The sequence below is a fragment of the Neocloeon triangulifer genome, unplaced genomic scaffold (assembly GCF_031216515.1).
Source record: "Neocloeon triangulifer isolate White Clay Creek 2 clone unplaced genomic scaffold, ASM3121651v1 ptg000014l, whole genome shotgun sequence".
Classification (NCBI taxonomy): Eukaryota; Metazoa; Arthropoda; class Insecta; order Ephemeroptera; family Baetidae; genus Neocloeon; species Neocloeon triangulifer.
The window spans coordinates 20,183,372-20,200,479 of NW_026775556.1; the positions used below are offsets into that span (position 1 = coordinate 20,183,372).

The window sequence follows — 17,108 nt, forward strand, 5'->3', positions numbered from 1 at the left end:
GAAAATTAATTCAGCCACACGTGAATAACGGTTGCAATTTCAGTCTCTTTGTTTCCACCCTTAGTGATTTCGTTCGCCTTTGATTTTGTTCAATTATAGATTTGGAAAAACAGCGCATCTCGTTGGACAAGGTTCAGTGATTTTGTTTCCAAAGCGTTTAATTTTCATCTGAATTAATATTTTCCTTCAATTAATTGACTCGCTAATTAAATCCGTTTTTTAAAATTTCCCAGTAAAAATCTTAATTTCCACCCCAACAAAAGATTATTGTTTCTCAATAAATTTGCAGCAATTGGATGCAAGCAACGATTATAATTTTCATTAAGACTTTTTGGCCTATTAAAAAACTCTACGAAACTAAACATTTTTTTATTATTTTATCCGAAATAAAATTATTGTCATTCTCTTTTAAAAAATCTAGTGGTAAGGTAAGTTAAAAAAGTATCTATAAAGTCATCAATAGGAGATGAAAGCAACGTTTTAAAACTCAGATAAACGTCAAAAAGAATACAAAAAAATAATCAACAATTAATTATTACAATTGATAAAATATTAACCGCAAATTTAATGAAAATTGGAAAGCTCAATCAATTAAAGATTCAAGTTCAATTCTTTCAATCATTCCAAGTGCACACAACAATAATTAAATTTTTAACTGTAAAAAAATTTAATTTTTCTAGTGAAAATTTGGGGTTCAAGTTTGGCATTGCAACTCCTCGTCTGGCTTGTTTGCTTTTGGGGACGAAATGCCTCCTCATGAATCTCACCCTCTGAAGCTAACGAGGCGAATCGTGGCCGCTTTTGCACTTCCCCGGCAGCAACCTTGCCGAGTTTCTGGCTCGTGGTACCTACACTCGACGTTACTTTCGTATGTGTGTAATGACGTCATCGGGAATATTAAGCCTGCAGCGCGGAGAGGCTGGGCTGGCGCTGCCTGGATATGCCGCATTGTGCGAGTTCTCGGCGCGCAAGTTAAAATGTAAATTTCCCAACCTAGAGCCCGACCATCGCCTTTTTAATATTAAGTAGCCGCACACACACACGTCTATATTGTACGTACCCTTTGCAAAACAACGCGTCGCTTTTTCTCTCTCTCACTCTCTCCGGGAAATGTCAGAGGCGCAGAGAGAATAAGACGAGAGCATTGTCAGCCAGTTGGCGGTCTTTTTATTTTCAAATTACCTTTGCCGACGGCTCCCTTTGAGATTTTGAAAGGGTGCGAGAGGTGCTCTCTCTGAATTTTTACTGCCGGGGCGCAGCTCAAAGAGAGCGACACGCCGTTCCTTTCTCTCTCTCTCTCACTCTCGCTTGCTTTATACGAATGTGTTCTAATCTGTTATTGGAATAATAAATTCTCTCTTCCTCGTTTGCTTATCTCAAAGTGCGGAGGAAGAACCGTCGCGCATATCGGCTGCATTATTTCGCAAAACTCGCTCAGTTGAAGACGGCAACTGATAAGAAATTCATCCGCGTGAGATGCACATAATATGAAACAAAATTAGCTCCTGGCAGATTATCAGAGAATTGCTGATGGCTAATAAAGTCATTTATATTTCCATCAACACGAAATTAAATTAAAAATTGAAAACAGTTGCATTGTCTCAAAATTGAGTTAATAATAGTTTGTCGAGTTATTTTTTTATCCAATGGTTACATTTTTTTTTAAATTAAATTACTGAAAATCAATTTGTTTGAAAGAAAAAACAATCTTTCAGAACAAAGAGCAATAAAAATGACCGAAGTGGGAATTATTTTGAAAAACAGAAATTTTAATCTGTTTTGAAAAGAATTAAAATTTCCAATCAAAAGTTTTGAAATTTCGATATTTTAATCCGTTTTCCAAGCATTTGTTTTCTCGCCCAGTTTATGAATCAACGTTTAAATTTATTTTGAAAAAAAGTAATAAAAAGGATTAAATGGCTTCTTTTTTTTCAAATTTGCAGCCGAAAATTTTGGATAAATATGCATTTTTGACTCATATATTTGATGAAAACTGGCATATTTTTTTTTTAAATATGAATTTAAATTCAAAATTTGTCAAAATTCATTAAATATTTTGCCAATATTTTATTTCATTCTTTTTAAAAGCAAAAATTGAGAAATATTTTAGTTTCATGCTCTGTAAGTAAAGACTATTTTAGGTCAAACAAATTCCTTACTACAAAAAATTATTATCAAAACCTTTAAAACAATTAGATTGAAAAAATATTGGACTCTAAGAAATGAACCTAATAGTAGTTTGAAAATAACTTAAATTGAAAAAAACCATTAAAAAAAATATGGATATCAATTCCCGTCTGCTTCTTTCCTTATTTAAAAAAAATATTTAAATTTATAAATTTGGAACTTGAACTTGGAGGTGGATATTTTAAATAGATTAAATCCCTGTGGTGGGGACTTGAAAATTAAAGCCTGGGACTCATCTCAGTGGCCACCAATCCAAACAAACTCGTTCTCAGCACGTATCCAATCTGCGTAATATTTCTCATCCGCCTAGCTGCGCTTTCGGGCCCACAAACAGCGGCTCAGAAGAGCAAGTTTAGGGTGCACAAATGCGGTGCTGACCGCTGCGAGTCATGCGTGAGGGGATGAGGAGACGCCAAAACAAACCAACCCCGAACGAAATCTGGACGGACTACCAAGGAAGGGTCTCTGTGCGCGCCGAGTGCGAGTGACGAGTTTTGAGATTTGTGCAAAAGTGAAATTTTGCTTTGCTCCGGTGTTTTGTTTAATTATAATTTACCGGCACGCACGCGCGCTCCCGCCACTTGAATCTTGATGGAAATGTTAAATTCGCCGTGAGACGTGGAAATGCCTTTGGCAGGATCAGCCGAGCGGGAAATGCAGTCGTTTGCAAATGAAATTAAATTTTATAACATCATGCAAATGCTGCTTATCCAGCTCTCTTCAAAACGGTAAAAGAAGTTTCAAATTGTAAAAATTCCAGGCGTTTCATATGATATTTTTATGTATGTTTTCAATTAACTCAATATTTGATTATTTAAAAATGAGATTTGCAAGATAATTTAAGGGTATAATATAAAATTTAAATTACTCGTTAATTAGCACATTCAGAGTTCGCATAATTATTTCAAATTTTCAGCGATGATAGATTTAAATCCTTGAACTTTTTAGCGTTGGGTGTTTGACTAGAAATCTCCATTACGAGTTGAATTATTGACGTTTCCGCAAGAATTTTGTTATTTGAGAGTTAAAAATTAAGGGGGAAAAATAAATTGAGAAAATGAAATTTTTTTAAATCTCTATAATTTCTCTTATAAGCTTTGTGTTGTCGGATTTTTTTTTTAATTTTTGTACGATGAGATCAAAGTTAAAATTTGACTTAATTGAACAAGGAAAAAAATTTAATTTTTTCGGGGTAGCCAATCTGTCGGCTTATTTTGGATTTAAACTTTCCTCCCCACAACTGACCTTTTAACCCCTGAGCATTAGTGCTATGAACTTCTACGCGATGATTAGCGTGGGGTCCGCGCGGACCCCAAGTTCCCTTTTTTGGCTCTCGGCCCTCCAGTTGTGCACGCAATGGCCTGAAACTTTCAAGAATCAACCCATATTCATTTAGCATTAGGGTGGGCTGCATAATTTTCAACCACCACCCTTTCAACCCCTTTTACACCCCCTTGAAAATATTAAAACCTGCATTTTTAGTATTTATGCTACAGTATGAGCGCAAAGCTCCATGAATTAAGGGTGCTTGGCCAACTTAATGCATAAAGGGATGACACATATGCAACCCCTTAACTTTTCAACCATTCAACCCCTAAAACAACCCCTAAAGCAACAAAATTCTTCCACTCTGTACTACGTCAATGTGTTTTTCCTGAAAAAGAATAAAATACCCTTCTGTGATTGAGATTTTTGCAAGGTTTTCTGCCACACCCTCAAATCACCCCAAAACTACCCTTTGAATAAATTGCAGTATGTTTTGTTTGTTTTCCTTGCCTTGAATTTTATAAAAGTTGTCAGTGAATGCGAATTAATTATAATTTTTGCAGCATATTACATTTGAGGCAAGGAAAATATACATAAACCATTCTGCCATTTATTCAAGGGGTAGTTTTGGGGTGATATGGGGGTGTGACAGAAAAAAATGCAAAAATCTAAATCAAAGAAGGGAATTTTTATACTTTATTTGTAAAACACATTGACGCAATACAGAATGGTAGAAATTTATAATTTTCGGGGTAGTTTTGGGGTTAATTAGGGGTGTGACATCATATTTTGTCAAACGTAAGCCCCCACCATGTGATCAAGGTTTATTTCATTGTAACAAATGTGCCTCACTGATTGGAAGCAATTTATAGCAACTAAGGGTAGTTTTAGAGGGTTGAAAGGTTACACCCCTTTACTCTTTTACTTGGCCAAAGCCCCTAAATTTTCTGTACACCCCTAAAAATATGGTTCTGCGCTCAAGCTGCAGCATAAAAAGAAAAAAATTAGTTTTTATTGATTTGAGGGGGTGAAAAAGGGGTTTCAAGGGTGGGGGTTGAAATTTCTGAAGCCCAACCAAATGCTAAATGGTTCAGGGTTGATTCCTGAAAGTTTCAAGTCATTACGTACACAACTGCAGTGTTGAAAGCAAAAAAAGTAACTTGGGGTCCATGCGGACCCCACGCTAATCCTCGCGTAGAAGTCCCGCTTTTTTTGAAAAAACTTAAAAATAAAAAAAACTAAAAAAAAATTTTGCTTTTTACGATTGGCTTTTAGTAAAGTATCACGAAAGAGTCAATTAGAATTTTTTTCAGATTTTTTAAAGCAGTTTTTAAGGGAGTTAATTAAAAAATAATGCTTATGGGGTCCGCGCGGACCCCACGCTAGTTCTCAAGGGTTAAAATGCAATAATAATTAGTTTAGTTCTCCTTTCGTTTTTGGTTGAGTATAAAGAGGCAAGCGTTTTTGTTCAAAAATCCATTGTTTTTCGATCGGTTGAAAGCATTCGGTTACAAAAGCGCTTTTGAAGCGCGGCAATAAACATTGAAATAGGAGATGCATTCAGCGCTGTATATTAATTTGCGCTCTGTATGATTAAGCTTTTGATGACACTGCAAACAGGCCTAATTTGCAGCTCGCTTGTCTCCACCGGTCATGTTGTTTCAGCACTGTTTGTGAAAAACAAGCGCCCGGATTGGCTCTGAATATTATTCATAATAACGAATAAAATTTTTAATTTACAACCGCACGGTAAATCACGCTGGTGAGTTTACTCATGTGACAAAAACAGCGGCTGTGTACCATGTATTTTAATTAACTCTGAACACATAAATGCGTACAATGAAAAGCGCGTGATTTTTTTTTTTCAAATCGAAACAGCGGTGAAAAATGTACCCTCAAATGCCACAACAAAAGAGCAGAGAAACAGAAGGAAGAGAAAATCCGAAAGGGTCGACAGTGACGCAACAGCGAGAGCAGTGCTCGGGATTTGAAAATCCAGGCGCACACGCCTTTTGGGTCACCATCACTAAACAAAAATAATGGAGGTTTTAAAGTGAACAAAAATTTCGAGTTTTTTTTATGAAATTAAAAATTAAAGCTCATGAAAACTATAAAATTCAATTTTAATAGAATATTCAGAAGTTATTGCTTTTGTTTAATTTTTGTGAAGCATATAATAATGATATATTAGGTTTTTATAAAGAAAATTTTAAAATGAGAAATAAACCATTTTTATCTTCATTGATAATAAATTAATAAAAAAAAAACTTCAGCACGTCCAAAATATGCAAAATAATCGTTTTACACTGGCAACGTAGCAGAAATTTGTCAATTTAAAATAGTTTGAGAAATGAAATGTACGTTTTTATTATTTTTTTCCTCTGTTAAATTAATACAGGTGATCAAATCAAAAAGTCCAGCCTGGTCCAGGCTAAATTAAACCAACCTTCACTTTGAGTGGCAGGCGGGCTAAATTTGTCTTTTTGATAACACTGGGTAGCCCTCAATATTTTTTCAAATTATTTTAAAATAAATTGAGTTCTATAATTTTTATTGACTTAATTGGAGAATAACAATAAGAACATATTTTTAATTTTGAAAAATATAGAAAAAATTCAAATTATTCGTAAATAAAGCTGTCCAAAATAGGGTATTTTACAGACCCGGCAAAAATGGGAGCAGTTGAGATTTTTATTCCAACGAATATTTCTCAATCATTGAAAATAATGAGCTCTGAGATTCGACTCTGTGATATTTTCGGTTTGGTGCAGGGTTTCCTGGTCCAGCAGGCAGCAGTGCAACCAACAGGGGCCTATCCATGAAAGATTAAACAAGGCCCTTTCCGAAGCACCTTTTCCGCTATCGCCGTTCGCCGCGCTGAATATCAATGAATATGAAGAAGAAACGGACGAACGCACTCGCCGTGCTGACGGATGACGTCATCGTCAGCGAAAAGCCCTTCACAAAAGACAATGATTTCGAGTTAAGTAGGGGACGCTCGTCAACGCTAATTGTGTCGACGGACGGACTAATTGGTCTCCGCTTAATCTCCGCTGTCTATACGAGATGATCTCCCTCATTGAGACCCCGCGTTAATGACGTGCCCGCCGCATTTTAATTGATGCCACCTTCAGCGAGACTCGCACCTGCCAGCCCAAATGAGCGCTCTAGGTTTTAATTTACACCGACTTCTGTTCGCCGAGCGTGAATTTGTCGTCTCGGCGCGTTTTGTGTTTGCTCTTTCTTCTGGACTGCTAAAAAGCGGAGCAGCTTTTCAATGCTCGCGAGAATCAACTTAATTGATGTGCTCTAGCCATGCAGAATTTCACGCCACAGGCGGCCATAAGATTTTAGTGTCATTAAAACATAAACTGAATACAATTTTAACTTACAAAACAAAAGATGAAAATCGATTTTAGTTAATTAAATCATTTAAAACATTAAATGTATAAAAATATGAAAACATTTTTAAAAATTAAAACAAAATTTATGTGCTAGTTGGTAATTTTATAACATCTATTAATTTTTATAGCTCATAATTTAAATTATTTATGCAATTAATATATAAATTTATTTTAGTTCATTAAAAACGGAATATATATTTTATTTATGATGGTAAAATTATAAAGGTAATCATAAATTATGACAAAGTAGACAAAGTGTAAAACAATAAATAAATCCTCCTGCTCAATAGAAAGTTGTTATTAAGAAATATAATCTAATTATGAAAGTCTGGATCTAACTTACTTCTCTGCATTAAGTTGAATAAATTTACAATCTAACAATACAAAAATCAAACACATTTAAAAAAAAAAACCATTAGTTATTTATTGAAGTTATGTTCTTCCGTATTTATTAGAAAAAAAAATGGAAAAATTCGAATAAGAGCAGATGTAATCTTACAAAATTGATCATATGTGGATTGTTTTACCCTTTAGTTAATTTATTATTAATAAAAATGGAAAAATTCATGTTTTTTTTCCATAGCATTTTTAACACTTTAAAATCGTAATTATTAAATCATTCCTCTAATTTTTTAGCCCTTGTTTGTATTGTACTCGATACAAAGGAAAAAAATTATGTGATTTACTCGATCAATGTAACTGTCACTGTGCATTTTATTGCAACATGCACTGCTACGGTTGGCCGCGCGCGGCGTTTGAAAAACAGCCGCACACGGTGCGGTTTACAACAAGCAGGTAGCAACAAACACATTTATTTTATGCAAGTCGAGGAGGCCTTTGTGAGCGCAAAACTAAAGGTATGACACACGCGAAGAGCACGGCAAAGGCTTCAGCTTTGCAGGTCGCTTTTAATCAGCACACAGGCCGCCAGTTTTCTTTTTTATATAATAATACATTGTGGCTTGCAATCGACTTTCTTGCTCTCTCCTTTTAATTAGAACTAACTGAGAGAGCAGCGCAGCATGGCCCCCAGCACAAACTGGTCAGATTTCTAGCAAAATTATTGTATTGCGATGCGAATGCTGATGGCAGCTCAATTATCAGGCCATTCAGCTGCACAAAGCAACTTTGCTGCAGTCTGAATGCGAGACTCACACAAGTCAACCGCAATTTTTTCACAAAAATAGTAAGAACGGAATAGAAAAGATCTTCTGTGGCGTCGCTAAATTAAAAGTATAATGAAATTAAAAAAAATAAAATTAATTTGGAGCAAAATTTATCACCATTTTATATCATTTTCATTTACAATCAAAAGTAAAATCGATCGAATTAAATAAAATATTATTATTATTATTTATTCTTCCCAGTCAATACAAAAATTTTAATATGAAATAGAGAAGAAAAGGGTTTGCAAGTTGCAGATGTATGCTAAAACGCCCGACATCAAAACAGACATGCCAATTCGTTGAAAAAGTTCAGATTTTTCATCGATTTTTATATCTTCCAATTGTCATTTTGAAAAATTTTAAATTCTTTCTGCTCGAATAATTACAAACACGAAAAGTCACACTGTAATTTAAAATTCAATGCTTAAAAAAATCTAAAGAATTTCTAGTTGAAATATTTTTATCAATTATAGATCTGTATAAATTCAGATTCTGCTAAAAGCAAAAAAAATCACAAAATAGTCCGGCAATAGAATTAAAATCTAGAATAATTCAAAACATATAAAATCGTTTAAAAAATCCTCTCAAAATGTATAATAAGTTTAGTTTTATGTGCGTTACGTGATACATAAAAGCAGAACAATCATCTGACATAATTATTTTTAAATTGGAATGAAATTTTTAACCAAAATCAATCGTTATAATGAATTTGAAGGCGAATTAAAAAAATAGCTCACTTATCGATCGGTCAATTAAATCAACCTTAAACCTTTTTATTAACAAGTCTAGATTTGATTCGGAAGCTACATGAACTTAAAAAAATATTTGTGCAATTTTCGTAATTTAATTAGAGAGGATGGAATATTTTGATGCACATAAAAAGTAAATTGATACCAACATCAACTTTTGCAGCGTGAAAGTGCTGAATTTCCCATTTTGGCCACTCGTTGTTGACTCGCTCATCTTTCCAGGAAGTAAAAAGTTTTTGCCGAGTCGGACAAACAAGGAGGCCGTGGGTCCGGCCAACTTCTACTTGAGCCACTTATTACATTCGAGGCGAATTGCCTGGATTGTGTGTGTATTTATTGTAGTGATGGCAAGGCTGGGCGCAGAGTGCTGCATTAGGAAAACGAGTCGCGTCCTCTGCAGGAAGAGATTCTAGCAAATTGCTCATTTCCTTTCAATAATATTGCGCTCCGAATGGATTTAATCTTGCAGACGAGAGTTATAAAACGAGCACAGAATTCCTGTTATCGATTTTATCTGCGCTTTTTTCTCGGTAATAAAAATCGCACACCATCCCCAGCTGTCTAAACTTTCGGATAAAAATTAAATTGAAATTGTGTAGAACCGCGTTGGTTGGGGAGAACACAATCTGCTTCCCCCTTCAAATCATATTTCGTAAAATTGCCCCTCAAATCTGCCCGCTCAAATCCAGGAGGCTCGAGTGTATATATTTTTTCGCTTGGCATGCGGCTCAGTCGGTTTTTCGAGTCTGCTGCATTTAAATTGCAAATAATCCGTGTATCGTGGAAGCAGATTATTCAGCAGCGGGAAACATCGATGACATCGCGGTGCTTGAGCCTTTTTGGTATGCGTAAACATGAACACACTCGCCGCTTTTTTACGAGACACTGCCTGACTTTATGAAGGAGAGGGAAAGAAAGAAGAAGTAAATACGTCTATGTGTTTCCTGCCTGCTCTTTCAGATACACACGTCAATAAAAGCAAACTCGCGGAGAAAAAGGAGCTCAGCGTCAATTTTTTTCTACCTTGGCACACACTATAACGTCTAAGCTTTCTGAAAAGCATGAGCTAGATCTGGGTTATACAAGAAGAAATTCTATTAATAATGCAGAGAATTGAGCAAAAACTTGTTATGAATAGAAATGAAAATGAAGTGAGTGAAATCTTTAAAAAAAAAGTATTGAACACAGTTATAAAATATTCTCAAAAAGCTTTCCTAAGTTATCATGATTCGCTGCTGAACTTTTTAACAATTGGACAAGTAAACAATAATAAGAATAATATGTATTTAATTCAAAATGTGAAAAATTATGGAAATGAAGAGATCGGGCTTTTCCTCGTTGCAGAAAAATTGTTTTTATTCAAAAACAAATGGCTCTACCAGTTTCGGTCACGGTCTGCGACCCTATTTCATGAGCAAAACGCCGAAAACTGGTAGAGCCATTTGTTTTTGAATAAAAACAATTTTTCTGCAACGAGGAAAAGCCCGATCTCTTCATTTCCATGATCATCTCCTCGAGTGTGAAAAATTATGCAATTAAATCAATAAAATGGATTGCAGAAAAAATAAATTTAGTAAAATTAACAGAACCTTCTCATTCCATTTTCAGAAATGATGTTGAGCCTGATTTACTTAATTAATTTATATTAAGCACTGATACAGCCGTATTCAATCTCACATATTTAATTGCAATTGCACGACTTGCCAAAGAATAAATTTTAGAAGACAAGAAAAAAATCCATAAGACAAAACGTCTCAAGCTACATGCACGTTTTTAGCTAAAGAAATCATCAAAATTATATTAATTTTTCTTTGAAAATTGTTTCAATTTTGACACGAAAAGTAATACCCATGAGTGCAACAAATTAATTGAGCGGTATAGAGCTGCCATCTGTTTTTTCTCAAGTAATTTTTTTTTACTTTCCCTAACCTAATTGGAATCGATTAGAGGGAAAAGCCTTTTGCAGATTATTGTGTGACGAGAAATTAGCCTCGTTCCAGCAGCTCAACGGAGCGTTTCGTGCGTTGCTGCCAGGCCAGAGCGGCCCTTGCACTGTGCGTCTGAATTAGATACACTCACACCGGGGCTTCAAATGCGCGTCCTGCCTTCACGCAATCACACTTTTTGCTCCATTTGCGACCCAGGCTGGCCGACAACAGTCGACGTTGCCGTCAGCCGGGAGAGACACGAAATTGGTTTATGTTTTGTCTTTTGTTTCACCTCCCGAGTGTCATGTCTGTTTATCAGCGTAATATCTTTTTGACATCTTTCAGCCGCAATCGTCTGGACAAAAGTGAATACAAACCCTTTTCTGACAAGATAGCAAAAAATAACACACAGAAATGAAAATATAAAAAATAAAGAGTTGAGAGGAAAAACTCGTCCTTCTCGAATTAGGGCAGCGACCATTTTACGCCAGTGTGAACATGGAATCTGCGCCACGATAACATTATTGCTGTAGTCATGTCGGAACAATCGTCATTTCACTCTGCAATTTGGCAACGATCTTGTTCCGACCGAGGCCAAAAAGCCGGTCTGATTATAAAACTAGCAGTTTGTTTTTTTCACGAGTTTGGCTCGGAGCGAGCGAATTCCGAAGTTCAGCCGGCGAACGGGAGCACGACCCTTGACCTATTTGAATGCGTGACCAGATGAAGCGGCTCGGATAAGCCAAGTGTGAACATTCGTCTTGGGATAGGGGTGTGATTTATCGGCAGGTCGGCGCACGTTTCGGATCTTTCTTCTGGCCTTTGAGCACCGGTTTAAATAAATTAAATTTATGGCACCAAAAGGCAGAAGTTTTACCAGCAAACATTAATTAAAGGTTCGATCGATTTCGTTCGACCTCCGTCAAAATCCAATTGAAATAAGTGGCTCGCCGAGTGCGAATTGGGTTTTTGTCCCCTGGGTTTGAGTTGATTAATTGATTTTCGTGGGCGGAATTACTCTACGCTCGTCCTCATCGTCCACAAAATGTTGGTTTAGGACGTCAGAGTTTTTGCGTTTCTCATCAGCTATGGCAACTAAATATTTAATCAAATTCATAATATTAGTCCAGGACTAAAAACATAAGACTAATTAAATTGTCCACTTTTGAATAAATAGTAGAAATATTCCAATGTTCTAAAAAATGTTAAAGAAAAGTCTAATTTTGTAATTTAAAACAAACGCTTGAAATTTGTGTTTTTATTTAGTTTGAACGTGAAAATTAAAATTTGGTAGTCCAAAAATATTCAACTTGGTCTCAAATATTTTGAATCTGATATAAAACCGGAGCTAACAACTTGGGACTAAATTAAATGACCTGGATTTGAGCAAATATCATATATTTTTAGGCCATCTCAAAATGTTTCAACAAATTCTAATTTGCATTTAAAAGAAAATCTCGGATGCAAATTAGGTCTGATATATTATCCGGTGAGAGTCTTGAATCATAAATTCCACTCTCATTCTCTTTGTGAAATTGGGCGCGCCTCATAAAGCTCGCGGGGCGAAAAGGAAAAATGGATGATGCACGAACGAACCAAAACAAATTCCTCGACTAATGTCAGACGAGCCGACTCAAATGGGGGGCTGCAGGCCGAGAATTAATCACGTGAAGTGGAACACACAAAGCCCGTGCAGACCCGCTCCCCCAATCATGCAATCCTCGCGAGGAGAGGAGAACAGAAAGAGAAAAAAAGAAGAGCTCTGGACTACACAGACCTTGAAATTCAAATGTATGCAACCAGTTGGTCTGTCGTGTCGAGCACGTTGCATTCAAACGACTCGAGTTAGAATTGAGAATAATGTTAATTTCTGCTTTGTTATTCAAACAAAAATTTTATATTTAGAATTACCCGTTTTCCCATTAGAAAATTTCTTTTGAAAATAAATTATTTTGGTGCAAAACAAACGAAAAAAGGATATTTTCCTTTTGAGTCCCTTGGGAGTACAACTGAGCGCAAAATTTTAATTTCATCCTACATCTGGGACCCATTGAGGCTGCAAAAGTGGAGCCCATTGCAAACTTTGTTCTGGCCAAATCCACCGAAATTAGCATGCAGCGGCGAATTTGAGTCGATCGGCCGAGTCTCTGCGGCGGAGGAAGCGACTCTTTAAAGGAGGATTTTAGCGTCAGAGTGTATTGTTTAGTGCTGGCCCGGAGTGATAAATAAATGCGTAAAAGGTCCCAACGGCCGCCGCCACCGCCGGCGAAATGGCTACTGCAGCCAGCCGCCAGTCTATGCTGAACATAATGTCTCCCTAATGTCCTCATAGTGCAAATGTACATAAAACGGAGAGGCGTCAATGGCGCCTATTTTGCACGGCTCAATGATGTAATTTGGGCTTGGTTTGAAATCCAATTATTTACAACAAATAAATCAAGAAAATAATAATAGCTTTTCAAGTCACTAATTTGATGAACGCTTGGAATTTTGTATGTTGATTGAGCTATAATATAACACAATAATTTTGTATTTAATTAAAATAAATGATTTTATATCGACGATTTAATAATTTTCTAAAGTATTTATAAAAAGATTTAAAAATATTGTAAAACCAATCAAAAAGATTTTATTCTGAAATTCAATTTTGTCATGTCTTAAAAAGGGGCAATGAAATGTTAAAGGGTTTTTTCCTGAAAAACGTAATCCTTTTTCTAAGCAAAGTGGCAAATTGCAAGTCCCGGCCAACCTGAAAAACCTTTTTAAAAAAATCCTAGACACGTACATCATTCTGGAAATTTTTAATCACCTTCTGCACCAAATGCCATTTTTAAAGCGGAAAGAGAATCTCTATTTATCGAATAATTTCAGAAATAATGTCGATTGGAAAGTAGAAAAATGCACTACATCGGTTGAAGTTTGAATATATAAATCCAAAGAATGTGCCCATTCATAACTTTTAATTTTTTTTACACATAAAAAAATACTTTCTTATGTCATAACATTATTCACTAAACCTGTCAATTTTTCAACGCTGAATGGAAAAATTGAGGTCAAGCAACTGTACTATTTTAGTTAGTAATAAGCGTCGATTCCATTTTGATCAAAAATTGATACCAACTTGAGAGAGCGGGGCCGATTGATTGCTTGTTGTGCAAGACACCTCACATCGCCGCACACAATTTATTGCTCTCCCGATCGAACCAATCAATCATTCCGCGGTGGCAACAATTTTTCCCCTTTTTTTCATATACACGTATGTAATTCCCATTCCGGAGGAGAGGAATAAGTTGATGGCAATTTAAGAAGAGCAGTTTTATCTTTGTGCCAGCGACGAGACCATTTATCACGGTGAATTGAGCGACTCGGTATTGTTTGCCCCAGGTCTGGCTGATTCTCACAGGCACACGTATTTTTACCCGCCGTGTTTCGTTCGCTCTGTTTTTTTCTCTGCCTGCTTTTTTAGATCAATTTTCCCTGGGGAAAACGGCAATTTTCCGTATGACAAGGCAATGTTAGTTACAGAGCGAGAAATGCAGGGAAATTATTATATAAACGGCGAAGTTCTTGTGATTGATTATTTTTTAATGTCATTACTATCGAGTGCAGTTGGTAGTATCAACAGTTTGGATCATCTGCCCCCCTTTCCACTCATCTCTATTTAGTTTGTAAAATCCGTCTATTTTTTTCACAAATTGAAAGATTTTTAAAACATTTAGAAATATGAGACATTAAAATTAATTGAATTACTGAAAGACAAAATGTTAAAAATAAATTTCTACTAAAATAGTCTTTGGTGTGTGAAGAGGTTTTTTTGACCAGAAAGAAAGATGTCACAAGTGTGAATTTTCATTTTTATTTGTCAGAATTTTATTATTATTATTATTTTCTGAATTATTGAATGCCTTAAATTTGAATCCGCAACAATTCAAATCAATATTAAACATTTTATTTTAATTGTAAATTTTCCTTTAACTAATTAATTAAGCAAACACTAAATTTTGAATTCAATTTGTCTTTTAAAGGACAAACCCGGCAACTCTCTTATTTAAATGCCGCAATCTGCATTAGAAATTGATTTTTGTCATGAAATTGAACCTTTTTCTCAACGCACAATCAAGGATAGAGTCTCCAACATAAAGTTATATTTAAAAAAAATATAAATCGAAACAATCAAATTTCAATAGAAAGCTTTTATTGAAAAAGGATTTCACGCAAAATTGAATCTGGGCTTAATCTCGTTGAGGGTTTTTCATTATTTTCACATTGGGGCTTAGCTCGCGTGGATTTAACTTTTCTTAATCGTGTCGTTTTAATCAAATATATTTTTCGCATATTTTTTCAGGAAAAGAAAATTAAATTACAAAGTTTTGATCACGGCTCCTGGTTGGATTCAATATAGTCTTGTAATGAGGTAAACCAGGTGAACTTAAAACTTTATAAGCTAAAATCATTGTAATCCTAGAAGTAAAAAACCCCACCACTAACAAATCAAATATATTAATGAAAAAAAAGATTTCTTATTCAAACAGATTTAAATTGTTTGAATTAAAATTAATAAATAAGATTACTTTGAATCGCACGAGCCAAAAATTGTTGCAGTTTTCCTGATTGAAAAAGAAAAGGTTTTGGACTCACCAAAAGAAGCTTGCTGGGCTTTCCGAAGAAATCCAAATCGGTGTGCATTGGTCAGGTGAGAAAGTTGACCGCGGTTAAAAAAGCACCCGAAACGCTCACTAGCCGCCGTTGGAGCAGCGAAATAAAAATTTCAACAGATATTGTCGTGTTCCACTTGTTAACCGGGCATCACTGCAATCCCATCACCGGGGAACACACTGGGCTTTTGCTGGTGCTGCTGGTGCTGCTGCTGGACCGTCGCTCTGTTTCTCAGCTGCAGAAGCTTGTTGAGTCCATGTAGTATCCGCGTCGGCCGCGTCGGCGGTGCTCACTTTTGCGCGGTGCTCGCTGCACTGAAACTGCCTTCCGCTGCTGGTGGTTGGCTCGGTCGCCTAAAGACCCTTTGCTTGGTATCAACCATTATAGGAGAGGGCGCATCGACCCAGTATCGCAGCGAACGGGTGCCAGCACGCGTTTTCCACGGGGGCTCGTGCGCAGAAAACCTACAATTCCTTTAAATATTTCTGCAGAATTATTAATTTACTTTGAAAATATTTTTATCCTCTGTGATTTATCAGCTTTGATGAAAATAAATACCAATAAATACTATACCATACCTTCAATTCTTTCTGGCTGTGGCTTCATTTGTCCTCATTATTAATTTTTTTTTTAATTAGTGCTGCATTTTTAGCTTATATAGAATATTTTTTCCCTAAATATGCATGTAAAAGTCATTAGTTTCTTGATATGTTAATTAGGCAATTAATTTTAAACAATATTACTTTTAATTCAAACACAAATCATAGCATAATATAATATTCATATGTTTATTACATTTGTTAACTTTTACAAATGCATTGACTTTTATACGTCTTAAAATAGCACCAAAATTTTATGACATTGATTACATTTGGAAAAAATCCACACTATGATGATTCAAAACTGAAATTCAAGTTTATATAACTTGAAATATTTTAATTCAAATATAAAAAGACTGTTAATCATATCAAGACTTGAGAGTAATTTCTAATCTCATTTTTTTTTCTTTAATCCGGTACAAAATTTAATCTCATCTGTGTAAATTGTGTCATTCTATTTCATATGCATAAGTGGAAAATTTTTTACTTCTGCAATTATTCCGGACTTAATTTTTATCTCACAAAAAATTAGCTTCTAGCTTCTTCAGCTGCACCTACTAATGATCTACTTTCACCTGCTTTAATGAGATTTAAGATGCAAATTTCAGCCCGCTTCTTGTAACTTGCAACAGCCCCCAGCCAGACCCTCATTAGACAATCAAATTCGGCACGCAGTCTGGCGGTTGACGAATCAGAAAACTTGCGTCTGACCAGCGCCAAATTTCACCCTCCGTTAACCCCAATTAAAGTTTAATCAGCTCTCGAGATATACGCGCGTCGAGTGTTCTTGGGGGAGAAAATTGCTCGGGATTCCAGGTCAAGAATTTGCAGGCGCCGCCGCCGCGTGTGCAACTTCTCGACTTTGTTGCTCGCGTCTCGAGAGACCATTACCTCACTTCTGCAGATGGAAATTGTTGTTGCTTTTGACACTGCAACGCTCTCATGATTTATTTATTCTTCTGAAGAGATGAAAGAAAGAGACACGCTACACGTGGATGCGATTGTCATCTTTTGAATTCCCTGCTCCTTTGATCCATGGGGAGCTAGAAAATTGACTTGGCGGCCAAAAAATAGCAAAACAATAATTTAGGTAAATTTGTAGATTGTGCTTTGTAGATGGTTTTTCTTTCAATTTAAAATCAACAATTCAACA

General features: G+C 35.7%; 1 protein-coding gene across 10 annotated transcripts in view; it reads right to left on the reverse strand.

Annotated features, from left to right (window-relative positions):
* Positions 1-15,655, reverse strand: part of LOC132199479 (potassium voltage-gated channel protein eag) — a 104,324-nt gene extending 88,669 nt beyond the window's left edge. For all 10 annotated transcript variants that reach the window (XM_059624236.1, XM_059624230.1, XM_059624228.1 and 7 more), the window contains exon 1: positions 15,339-15,655. The gene's annotated coding sequence lies outside the window, so the exon portion shown is untranslated. The remainder of the gene's footprint in view (positions 1-15,338) is intronic.
* Between the last annotated feature and the right edge of the window lie 1,453 nt (positions 15,656-17,108).